Consider the following 13665-nt stretch of genomic DNA (forward strand, 5'->3'; position numbering starts at 1 on the left):
AGTTTGTGTGCAACTGGTAAAGCAGCAAAATCCAGACAGACAGACAGACATCGGCCTGGTGGTCTACTTACCCACCAAGTGAGAGTAAAGATGCCAAAACCATATATGCTTCAATGGGGAATCATTCACAGTGGTGCTTTGTGGAAACTCTTAAGCATATGCAATGCTGAGTGATATTAGGTGACTGTGACTCCTGATATTAGACGATGAGTGACCCACAATGTTCAATTGTGCCTATGCAGTTGCCAGTTAATTTGAACTCTACTTCCCAACAAGACCATCTGGCTTTCTGTCTGTTTGTTATTGAAACCAATCTTTCAGTTGGCAGCATTAATGTCCTCAAATTTAAATGCGCAATATTTCAACCTCTACTGAAATATGAGAGAAGAAAGGAATGCATTCATTTTCATCTTTAGTGTATGTCTCTGCTTACATAGAAACCGAAATCTCAGTTGATTTCTTTACCATAACCGTGAGTTCAGCGGGGACTATAGAATAACTGATTTTTTGTAATAATGGTTTTCTGTGTGCGCTAATGTGTGTATTAGAGAAAGATGAAGCTGATAATTTGCAGCCTCAGACATGAACAACGCTTGTGGCTGAATTTGAGACAGTCTAACTGCTGCTGATGTGTGAATGTGATTGTTTTTACAAGATTTAAAAGCCGATTTGTGTGACATTTTTAACATTGCTTTCAAGCCTAAAGTCTACACATAGACAGAATTTCATTACTTTGTGGTAGGTTGCTTATTATTTTAAAACACACTTTCTTTAGGCCTTTATTGTGTTTTTGTGTGCAGGGTGATCATTTATCATAGGACACTAAAAGAAAGATATTCAGAAAGTTGCGAATATTGAATATGGTTTAAATAAGTCCAGGCTCCAATTAACTGTATACTATGCGTCATCATTTTTATGGACCATAACCTGTATATATTATTTGCACACTATAATTTTACTCTGTAATGCTATATGTGCACTTCGTATTTGCTGATGGTGCAAGAGAGGGATACACACACTGACACACACTCACAGAGAGAGAAAGAGAGAGAGAGAGAGAGAGAGAGAGAGAGAGAGAGCGAGAGAGAGCAATTAACCATGTTATAAAGCTTATTTATAGACACGTACACATACGCAAATACATAATAAATTTGCCTTTTCGGTGAAGATGAAAACACATCGATAGTAAATCAAAGTTAATATAATATTGACTGCAATCTCTGGTAACACTTAAAGTGCCCTTATCACAATGTACAGTATTAATCTGCAGATCGAGCTATGGACAAGTATTGGATTCATAATAAATAATGTGTGATAGATAGATTCTATTTTGCATTGTGACTATGCACTCTATGCCATCTTTACAAAAAGTATTAAACAAGCAGCTGAAACACAATTAAAACTACATTTTTATGAAAATAAGTTTGTTCGACCTGTGATGGGAGTTTCAAGAGATTTGTTTCCAGCTCCCATTAATTGATTCTGTTGCTCATTGCGACAGTTAACATCAGGTGGTGCAGTGAAATCTGTACATTATAAATTGTGTGGTGACCTTAAGACATTTTTGTTGTGAAAAGCCAAATATAATTTTCATTTCTTGCAATCCTCAACCACAGAGAACAACATGGTATTGTTTTGGTAAAATTCCCAGCTGCACTTATTCACAAAATAACCTTAAACTAAGGTTGAACCCAGACTTAAAGTGTAACTTTATTTTAAAAAAAGTTATGAAAAAACATTCAACTGTAATGACTATCTTGCTCAAACACACACACACACACACACACACACACACACACACACACACACACACACACACGACACGCACGCACACACACACACACACACACACACACACACACACACACACACACACACACAGGTTTAGATCTTTGATGTTCTTTTCTTCTTCTTTGTTTCTCTCTTGCTCTCCTCCTCCCCTTCTTCCTGTCAGTAGGCAGATTAAAAGCTGGATTTCCTTCAGTCTGCTGTTATCACAACCACTCACCATTCACTGCAGCAGAGGTGACCTTGATTGGTGTTCTGCCTCATACCTGTTGGGGATTATGATAATATCCTCCTGTGCTTCAATAGATTTAGTGACTTTACTGTGTGTGTGTGTGTGTGTGTTGGTGCCTGTGTATGCAGCTTTGTGTACTGTACTGATGCTCTTTTATGTTGTACCGTAACGTGTGATTGCTTCTCTTTCTCTCCCTCTCTATCATGCCCTGTGCGTGTGTATTTATGTTCTCTGGTGATAATAGCAATGTCTCAGACTACTCCAAAGAGATGGCGTTGTATGAAGTCTCCCTCTGTGTGTGTTTGTGTCTGTGTGTATTAGCGATGCTAACCCAGTCCATCACCGCTTTGTTCCAGAGTAGTAATCAGCTTGCTTTTATGTCAGGGTGGGTTGTTTACAAAACCTTTCATTAACAGCTTGCTCATACTCTCATCTCCTCTCTTTATGTGTGTGTGTATGTGTATGTGTGTGTGTGACATCAGACAAGTTATCTTTTTGCACTCTAGTCAGCTATATCCACACTACTGTTTATATGCGTGGGTCACATCTCAGTCATAAAGTAGTTGCAAAGAGATTTATGTGTGTTTTTACACTCTCAAGCTGTTTTACAATAATAACAAGCTAGCTTGGATAGATTGGAAATTAAAACTGATATGAAAAACAGTAATAATGTGATTTTTTTTTTCCTGCATGAAATATATTTAGCATCATTTTGCGTTTCAACTTGGCATGTAAAAAATGCAAAAAATGCTGAAAATTAAAAAAAAAGCGAAGCTTGTTATCTTTGGCTGCCTATATCAAAAGCATCCTGGCTTGTGTGTGTGTGTGTGTGTGTGTGTGTGTGTGTGTGTGTGATGTTGCTCGGTTGTGTTTAAAAGTATAGGGGAGAGGGCCATTAGCTGAAGGAAGTGTCATAAAACTTCCTCTGCTTTCAATAAAATAACTACCTTAGCCACCCACTTTTGTTCTACAGATCCTGTACAAATTACAAAACTGTATCTTGCAGAGCATAAGCACAGGCTGCTCTGAACTAAATACAGACTGTCCATTCCGGGAGCTTTAAAAGAAACTAATTTTCTGTCTGCTCTTGGTGTGTCATTGACTGAGTCTGGCACTGAGCAAACAGGAAAGGTTTTAAAGGGATATTTTACCTTGGTAAAAGTTTCCCATATTGATGTCAGGCATTTGTAGGTCTGCACGCTAAAAGTCGATGATTCGAATCATCGGTCAGGGACTCCCGAGTCAAATCTCAGTTTGGAGGGAGGACTGAAGCATTTTTTTACAGCCACTAAATCAATCAGTGAGCACCGGATTCAGCTGCACGCTGCTGGAAGATGTGAAAAGAATTCCTTTTCTCCTTGAGTATCAGTGTCTGAGTCGAAGTGTCTGACTTTTTTTCATTTCGCTGTGTCATTGTCTGCAGAGAAAAAGCAGGATGAATACCTAGGCATGCTGTTATGATTCAAAGCTAGACTACTGTGCGGGATAGGGACACTTAAATTGTAGAAAACTGTAAATCGGATTCATTTTGGAAATTTCTGAGTCAGATTGAGCCTCAGTCATTCAGTACTGTTTAATAAAGTGCTATATCGTTCTGTCAGATGAGGGAAGTTATTCCTTGTGCACCCTTTGTTAATGAGAAACATAATCACTGTGAAACAATTGCTTTATCTTTATCCTCCTCTAGCCAACCTCTACTAATTACTATAATACGTTTTCCTTTTACAAGTTGAATTGAAAACTTAAAGTAACATGTGTGGAGCTTTTTTTTTTACACTCTTCAAAAGGAAGATTTTCTTTTTTCTATGAATCAGAAGCCAGGAAGTGAGGTGGGAGGGAGAGGCACACTGGGTAAATTATAAAGCAACAGAGTGGGACGTAGTGAGAAAATATCTATGTCCCCTGTGAAATTGTATGTGTGTGTGAATCATTCATATGTATATAATGGGGTGTGTGTGTGTGTGTGTGTGTGTGTGTGTGTGTGTGTGTGTGTGTGTGTGTATTTGCAGTTAGGTTACACTAATCTAGTCTTATAAATATTCAGTTTTTGTGAACTATTTCTTCCTGATAAGACTAGTGCTGGACTGGAGTGCCAGCAAAGTTTGTCATGGGTTCATTTTCCACTTGTCTCTGTCGGTTTGATCCCCATCAAAAGACTCTCTAGGCCCCTTCCGTCATCAACTGGCTGCATTAATAAATGGCGGTTTCAGTGCTTAACATTCTCACAATCTAAAGTATCAAAACATCAACATCTACTTTTTCCAGTTTGGACTGAGACATGGCGACATAGCAAATACTGTGTAATGCTATTATTCACACAGCCATATGACGTCAGTTTGGGAGGTCACTGGTTCCATTTTGGTTGATTGCCTACAGAAACTTTCAAAGCTTCTCTCCTAGAGGCAACATTGCTCACTTTATAGTCATCTTTCATATCTATATATATATCCCATGACCTTTCCTCTCCCACAATAAGGTTGACATTTTTGCTTTTTAGTTGAATGTCTTGACAACTACTAGATGGATTGCTAATACATTTGGTATAGATATTCATGATGATCCCCTGACCTTTTCTCTAGAGCCACCACGAGGTTCATCTTTGTGGTTTTTAGTGAAATGTCATGACAACAATTGGATGGATTGCCATAAAAAAATGCTATGCAGACTACAGAATTACTTTGATGATCTCTTAACTTTTTACATAGAGCCATCATCAGTTCAGTTGTCTAATTAGCAAATGTTAGCATGCTTACCCAATAAACTATTAACTATAGTGAACATCGTGAACATTGGCTTGTTAGTATATTGACATTAGCACCTCAAAGCACAGTCATCAACTAGCATGGCTGTAGACTCTTCTTATCTTTTCTTGTTTCTCTATGATAAAGATGATTTTACTGTAATTACTACCTGCCATTTATATTATATTCAATATTGCTTCATTGGACAGTGACCATGTATGAGTGACAGGTCAAAAAATTGTGTTTTTGTAACAGGCGTATGGAAGGCAATGTCCTTTAGGTTGGAGGACTTGTTATATTTGCATGTCACACACTTTCCAATAAAAGTAATATTTGACCAATAGCTTTTTGCCCTTCACAAAGTAAAACATAGATTTTTGTACCATTATCTACTGTATTAACAGTTAGCCACTGCTGCTGGTTTCATCCACATTTCATCCAAAGTAAAGTCAGTAAGGAATTCCTCAGCCAATAACAATAAATATTTGTGTTTTACTTATCAAAGCAAGAACAAATCCATTAGTGGTCCCTTGTGCAAGACGGTAATATATTTTCATTGGAAATTGGCCCTAAACAATGTTACCTCTAAAATAAGAGCCATTATTTGGACAGCTGCGTAATATTAGATCAGAGGACATCTGTGTGAGTGTGTGTGTGAGTGTGTGTGTGTAAGAGTGTGTGTGTACTGGAGGTCTATCCATGACTGTATTTATTACAAATGCGGGTCAGTAGCCTCCAGTAGTAAAACAGATGGTTGTCGCCCTGCAGACCATGAAGATCTAACAGATACTGTAAGTCAGCACCGGTTTCTGTACTCAAAGCCTAATGCTGCATTATTGGATGAACTGCAAACATTTAAAAAAAAAAGTTGGGGTTTTGCTACCACTGACAGTGAGTTGTCACCGGTAAACATGTTATGTATTAACACCTATACTGTTTTGATATTTCATTCCCCCATTGATAAAGTTGCAGATATCAATGAAAAGGTATTAATTACTTTTAGAACACTTCAGTTACTTAACTAGATTGACTTTGATATTGATATGAATCCACTCATTAAATGGTTGACTTGCTTTGTTTTAAAGTATAATTTTTTTGGCCTTTATTTGATAGAGAGACAGGAAAGGGGGTCAGAGAGGGAGGGGGGACAACATGCAGCAAGGGGCTGCAGGTTGGATTTGAACCCAGGCCACTGTGTATATGGGTCGCCAGCTCTACTGACTAAGCTAACCGGGAGCCCTTTGTTTTAGCTTTTGTACTTAAAGCAATCAGAGCGCCAGGCCAACGGCAAACACAAACAAGTGGAAATCATTGAGCAATAAAGGGCAAAGCCTCTCCTTTCCTCCATGCTACGGTGCCTTTTTCAATACGTATTACCTAATAGGATGTGAGCAGAGTGTTGCCTTCCTCACTCCCTGACGGAAGCTTTAAACTAGCGCTCACACACACAGATTGAACCCAAGGGACAGACGTAGTTAAAGTTGAACTGGAGGCCAATGAGATTCTGTTGACATTCACCACTCGGATAGTGAAAGAGAGGGAGAGGGTCCTCTAGTATCCATCACATCTGCAGAGGGTAACAAACACACACCTGGAGAACGAGGTTTCTATATTTATAGCCACCCTTAATTCCTGACATTATCATTTATTTCAGCTTTGGCACTCTCTAGCAGTGTGTGTGAATGTGTGTGTGTGTTCAACTCTCTATATTTATTACAGTGTTAATTCCCAGCTTTAACATTAATTTAGTCTCAATCTCTCCATCTCTTTGTGCCTGTGTGCATATCTGTATGTGTGCCTGTGTGTCTTGTATTTATTGCCCTATTAGTTTTCAGATTTACCAGTTGTGCGCTTCGTCTGTCATTGTGCATTTTGGCCTGTATTTAATTTAATTCCTTGCCTCTGTATTCAGTCAGTGTGATGCTCAGTGGCCGCACAAGATGTCAAAGGTTTGTGGCCAGAGAGATGTGTCATTACGCTGACAAATAGCTAGAGAGACTGAGTGTGGAGGCCAAAACTGATACCGCAAATGAAAGGAGACAAATACAGTGAATACATGCAGGCTACAAACTAGCTATAAGTTCCTTTGAAAGCCTCCTTAACATTACGTCAGTTCTTTCCATTCGAGAGCAAAAAGAGCCAGATATGTATGTCATGGTTAAACAGCTAGGAAATGCTCCAAGAAATTTGAAATTGATGATGTAGTTGTGATTCACAGATGATGTGAAAATGCACAGTTCGGTATGAGCTGGTGTGTAGTGTGAAGGGCAAAGTAAGGAGAGTGTTGAAGAGAAGTATTTAAAGAGAAAGTATTAAAATAAACCAAAATGAAAAGTGAGGCGGCAAAGAGTGAACTCAAGTAAATGTCCTCCACAAATGTCTCCATTTGTCTCGTCTCACTTAACACTTTTTCCATCATCTCTAGTTGTGTTTTACATTTTGTTTTGGACATTTGCCAGGTACTGAATTATTCCTGTTGAGACGAACTAAAGAAATATCATCCTCACACACGTTGGATGTGCGCGCAGAGACTTGGGAGTAGATCAGCCATTGCTCACTTGGACGTGTGTGTGTGTGTGTGTGTGTGTGTGTGTGTGTGTGTGTGTGTGTGTGTGTGTGTGTGTGTGTGTGTGTGTGGGAGGGGGAGGGAGGGGTCTCTGTGCTAGCCAGACTTCTGTCCTTGTCCTCCATTAAGTGAGGCGGTTCATGGCTGAGTTGAGCTAATTGTATGACAGTGGTTAACAAGACCATGTGAGTGTGTGGATGTGCTAATGGCATTTTGGTCATTAGTGGCAAGGACTCCTTAAGTGCAGAGGTCAATTAGAATAATTTGTGGCCACTTCCTCCCTGATTTTTCCTGCTATAGCTTCTCTTACCTCACTCCTCATGGACACAAATAGAAGTTATGTGACTGTACAATTCTGTGGCTTTAGTGTGAGCGACACCAATTTTGCTTTACTTTTACTGCAGATGTAACCAGAAATCAGCCAAATTGAAAACAATTCATACACATATTAACTACAACTGGATAAGGATGAAGAAGAAATGCAATAGCTTGACAACTGATGTTTCATTAGACATGACATTTTTTAAATTTGATAGTTTTACTTTTACAACTAAAATGTTCCTTTAATGCTCATAATTTTTCCCGTTTTGCCTCCTCTGCTCTATACCATTTAATGCATCCCCCCCTTTATTCATCCCCTCTTCATGCCCTTTTACCATCTTTCTATCTCTAGTTTTACTGCCCGACCTTTCCTAACTTCTTTTGTCCCCTAAGCTTTCTTTCCTATCCTGTCCTGTCCTCTATTTCCCCCCAATCCCCCCTCCCCTCTTGTGATCCCAGTGGTTTACACTTTGTGGTTTAAAAAGAACATCAGACCTTGAACTGTTGTTTGAAACAACACCAAATGCTTCTCTAGGTTGGTAAAATTAACCACATCCCCTTATTTTGAAGAGAGTCTCATTCATTGCTCAGAAAATTGTGGTTTAAAAACTGATATTTTATCATTTGTGGAATATGTGCAAATCATAGCTCTGTTTTGCATAAATTTCCATGATTTTTCAGTGGCTCATAATAACTAGTTTAGCTGCAGTAAATCCTCCTTACACAGTTTCCTGACTCTACCTTCCATTGAGTTGATGAATGTAGACATCTGTCAAACTAATAGTTGCTTGACTAAGACAAGCTAACAGATAGACAGAGGACTGGAGAGATCAAATGGGAGTGGGCTGCAGAATTAATGAGTAAGCCAGTATTGTATTGAATAGTGACACAAAAAAGCCATGTTGGAGAGCCACACCCATCTCTAAGGTTCTTACAATGTATACATGGAGCTAAAAAATAACCAGACGTGATAAGAGGGACCCAGCTTTCGAAACACAAACCCACACAGTTCAACAAGTGTATGTGTGTTTTTGTGAATGTGTACCAGACAGAGAGATTAGAGGAAGACAAACAGAAAGAAAAGAGCAAGGCAAGGCAAGGCAGAGATGGAGCGACAGACTCGGAGAGAGACAGTTTATAGGCCATGTGTTGCTTTCAGCATACATATAGTGTCTATTTTGTCAGAGCGTCTGTGTATTCAGTGAAGTGGAACAGAACAAGACGGTGGATTAAAGATCAGGAGGCCAAGCAGGGAAAGGTCTCTGGTGGAATGACAAAAAACCTCTAAAAACAGCTGTCGGATTACACCTTAAAACCCACTGGATCACACACACACACACACACACACACACACACGCACGCGTAGGCCCACAGGTCTCACAGATGAATATGAATGTTTGTGCCTGGCTGAGTTTGTCTGAGTTACTCTGAGGGCCACTGAGCAAACGACAGGTGTATCAATCTGCTGCTGGTCTCTTGATTGAACAAACAAGCCAATAAAACAAAAGAAATCTTGTTTTTTTGAGCTCCTGTTTTTGGGAGAAACTGCTGTAAACTGCTGTAGGCAGGTTAAACCAGTTCTCTGGCTTAATACTCAGGCATCTTTAAACTTTCATATCTTTGTATGAAACTGTGAAATGTTATTTTACCTTATTTTTTTTTAACCACGACAGCTACTACATTTTTATTTCTTAGAAAAAGAGTTTGTTTTCAAGCAGTTAGATCTTTGTTTTACTGGCTGATGTTTTTATTCTTGCCATTGTCAATGTCAATGTCAATGCTTTTCAGCTGACAGATACATTTTTACAGATTTTGACAAAAACAATCTCACCTGGAGGTTATTTTAGTGGCTGTTCTGAAAGCTTCATCAGCAGGTACGGTTTTCCCAGTTGTCATGGAATTCTAGATGTTTCATTTTTCATTTTTTCAGGGCACTTTTTGTTCAATAGTTGAACATTTAAAGTTCATTTGGAGTCATGTTACATTTACTCCATTGGCAATGATGGCTAACAAGGTCATTTTAATCCTCCAAACGTAAGGTCATGAAGGTATGAGGTAATGCTAGTTTTTAAACCTACTACAAGGAGTTTTTAACTGGTTATGACTCTCAGTTTGATACTGATGCCTTTATACGATGTACATAAGGAGACCATCAGCGAGAAGATTGGCTATTTTTAGTTCTTAATGGCTGCCACTGAGTCGGATTTGGTCAGATTCCCCTTGAAATCAATGAAATGAGGCAATGGAAACTTGTACTGCTTTTGTCCACAGGGATCGCCAGAATCACCAAAAAAGAGTTAGAGTGCCTTGTTGCTCCTTTAAAATGTCTCCTGACAACTCCGAAACTTTCCTGTTCATATTGTAGATCATCAGCTAGGCATCAATGAATGAAAGAGTCCTCTGGGTTTAGGAAAGTTGTACAAGCTGGCATCTTCACCGCAAGATTTTTGAGATTGCGAAAGCAGTCACTGGTCCCAGCTGTTGTTAGTCAGTTTTGCTGATCAGATTTGTAGACAAGTGATGCTTGTCTGAGAATGACCTATACACGTTGTGGACAATAAGCCTTTTACATGTCTTGAGTAGGAGTGTGTAGATAATAAAATAATGATGAAATCCCATTACTGTTGGGTGCATGCAGGCTTACTGTCACACTGTCATGGCTTACTGGGACACTTGAATTGAATCGAGCCACCATTAATGTCATTAGTAACACAGTGACAATTACCTGAATGTACAGGTAGAAGCTGTTTAAATTGAACAACATTTGTATGTGTTGTTTCTATAATTTGATGAATATAATATATATGTGTGTGTGTGTGTGTACCTTTATTGCCTTTAATTGATAGTGACAGCTGATGAGTGACAGGAAAGGGGGGGGAGAGAGAGGGGATGACGTGCAGCAAGGGCCATAGGTCTGATTGAACCCATGGCCACTGCAGCAGGGACTTGGTACATGGGGTACCAGCTCTGCCAGGTGAGCTGTGTGTCCTTGGATGTCATTTTTAACTAAATGTTCTGTAAATATAAGGTGAAAAACGTATTAGAAATATTTTATCTTCTGGGAAGTGAACATAATGGAATTCTGGTGTAAAATTACAAGAAATGTTGTCTCCTCTTTGGCACAAGTGGTTAAATAGGTGTACTGTAAGTTATGATTTGAAAAACCGGCCAGCAAGGTCAGTATTTCACTTCATTATGGCTTCATTCTGGCTGTCTCTTTAAATGTTATCCACATTTTCATCTCAGTTTGGTAGAGCACTTAGCAAGCACACCTACACATGAGCAGATGAGGTGGAAAGGACCAGACTGTATTGATTTAAAGTGGACAGTTTCTGCACAACATACAGGAAATTGCTTGTATTGAAACATTAGGTTCTACATGATAAACAGCAGGCAGGAGAAATGGATCTTATTACTATTCATCCTGAAATGATATATTGAGAAAACATCTCTCAGGGGTGACCATAAAAGAGGCAGTTCGCCTACTGTATAATAAAATTTCCATGTCATCATTTCACTGAGGAGTAATTTTATACAGAGTGGATTAATATATCAAAATCAAACCTATCAACTTATGTTAAACTTTCTGGGAATAAACGTCCTATTATTTTTGTAATCAATTAGCCTAATGTTGGAGGTGAAGTGCTCTTCTAAGAGCAGGTTCACACAGGAATTAAACTTTTGCCAAAGGAATAAGGGGAATGTTCTCACCAACGTAGGCACTGTCGCTGCTACTATCCATCTATCCGCACGTCTGTCACTGTTCTCAATGTTAATTCCAGACCCTGGAACACAATCACAGTGGCAGGGGAAATAAAACTTAACTAGAGAGAGATTGAAATGACAGCACACTCCACTGATCCCTGGCTAAATAGAGGTCAGCAATAAATCAAGGCCGGCTGGGAAGAGCTACTGTTAATGAGAAGAGAGAGTGCGACAAAGAGAAGGAAGACGGGGTAGAAAAGTTTTCTAAACTAGATAAGTGTGTGCAATTGAAGATGTGTTTTGTGAGTCTCTGTATTTGTTTGTGTATTGTGCATACATTACTCTCTCAGCTATATCCATATGTTTGAGTGTGTCTGTTACCTCCTGGGAGTAGGAGATTACAAAGCAATCTGCTTTGCTTTAATTAATCTGGCCTGCTTGGCGGATAACATGTAGCCCATACTGTACGTGTATGTGCTTAAACCTGTATGTGCTTTATTTGTGTTTATGTACTGCTACTGCTACTAACTGCTGCTTATATTACCCGTCTATAACAACTCTTCTTGTTCCCAGTTCTGTTCCTCGTCTTTGTCGCTGCATATCTGTCTTCACTCTGCCACAAGTCGCAGCCAGAAAACAGTGGCTTCCATTGTTGAACTCACATTTTTAATACCCATTTCTCCACTCCCACACGAGTTAATTCAATTGTCAAGAAGCCACATCATTTTTCCCACAGCGCTGCAGACTGTGGGCTGAGTTGTAAAATGCAGTTGCTCACTCTCTCATGGACACCAGGTGGACGGTCTGTCTAATCACACGCTCGCATGCCAGTTATGGTTGGTGTTTGTCCAATTGTAAATAGGTTCAGTGATGGCAGCGCCTTTTCTAATCATGTCGTTCTATGCAAATAAGGTTCAGATGTAGTTCAGCCAACCTGCTGGTTCACAATCAGTGAATATAGAGACATGGACACAAATCTGCAACTTCAGCTTGATGACATGAAACGTTTGAGCAGAAGCTGTTTTGGTTTCAGAAACCTCGTATTGTAATTTTGGCTCATTTTCACACTGTCATGACTTACTGGTGCACTAGAATTGAGTGGAGCTATCGTTAATGTTTTTATTTTGAATCAAATTTGTTTTATATTTGCAACTGAAACAGAAAAAAGGCTGCAATTTTGCATTTATGAAACAGCTGTTTAAAATAATGAACATAATCGCTATGCTACTGCCACTAGCCACATTTAGCTATTCTAATCACAGTAAATATTATATTTCAAGCCATATGCCAACAAAACTTTTAAACACAGCAACATTTTCTCAGTAGATAGCGACTCTCTTGCACATGATTATATATATTATATAGATTAAGTTTAATAAAGTTTAGCTTAGTATTAAACTTTCTTACATAAACACTTTGTTAAGTTAAAAGTGAAACCCACTGCAACATGGGAGGCAAGTAAAGCTCAAATACCTACGATACTCTTGTGTGTTGTGTGTGTTGTGCACACCCAGAAGTCACTTTGGTTGACTGAAATGCGTGTTTCGGCTCCAGTGGCTGGCTGAGGTGTAATATGCTTTCCAGTGGAGGGAAGAAAACTAGCCAAACTCTGCTGCTGTAGTAGTACTTCTGCCATCCATGACTCTAGAAACTGTCAGCAGATAGTGGAACTAAAAGGGTTGTTAAATGTAATACAGATACAGAGATCTGGTACAGATGTGTCATCCCATGACCAATACACAGTGTGCAAATAAGTTTAAACTTTGGCCACTCTTACTTTATCTTAGCATCAAAACTGACCTTAAACTGTGACGCCTGTACCATTAAAGGGCCTGTTCAGAAACCGTGAATGTGTGAATGCAAAAAAGTTTGGACAAACATTTTCCAAAATGTTCATATTGTTTTGGTCTCCAAATGAATAGATATAAAAGAACGTATGCACACATGCAGATATTATAGTAGAGATTGATGTGTATATAGCTTTGCCATGGCAGTTTGTTTTAGTTGGTGGAGTGTTTAAGAAAGAGTTTGGTGCCAAACAAAGCTGGCCTCTTATTAGTTAGCCACAAGGATGGACAGAGTGAGATAGAGGAGTGGAGAGAGGCAGAGAAGAACAGGAGTAACCATAGACTTGGACGAAGGAAAATCTTGGCAGCGCAGAACCTGTCAATATATCTGCGGTATTTCATCAAACCCAAACACAGCGTTTTGCCTTCTCACTGTTTTTCTTCCTCTGTGCTTCACTTGTTTCCTTTCCTTCCTTTCACACTGTTTTCTCCCTCATGTGCGCACACAGATCCCTACTGTTTCCC

The 13665-nt window shown here is 39.2% G+C and overlaps 1 protein-coding gene across 1 annotated transcript in view; it reads left to right on the forward strand.

Moving 5' to 3' along the window:
• LOC127367349 (collagen alpha-1(XIV) chain-like) overlaps positions 1–13665 on the forward strand; it is a 111641-nt gene that overhangs the window by 7480 nt on the left and 90496 nt on the right. The window lies entirely within an intron of this gene.

The sequence above is a fragment of the Dicentrarchus labrax genome, unplaced genomic scaffold (assembly GCF_905237075.1).
Source record: "Dicentrarchus labrax unplaced genomic scaffold, dlabrax2021, whole genome shotgun sequence".
Taxonomy (NCBI): Eukaryota; Metazoa; Chordata; class Actinopteri; family Moronidae; genus Dicentrarchus; species Dicentrarchus labrax.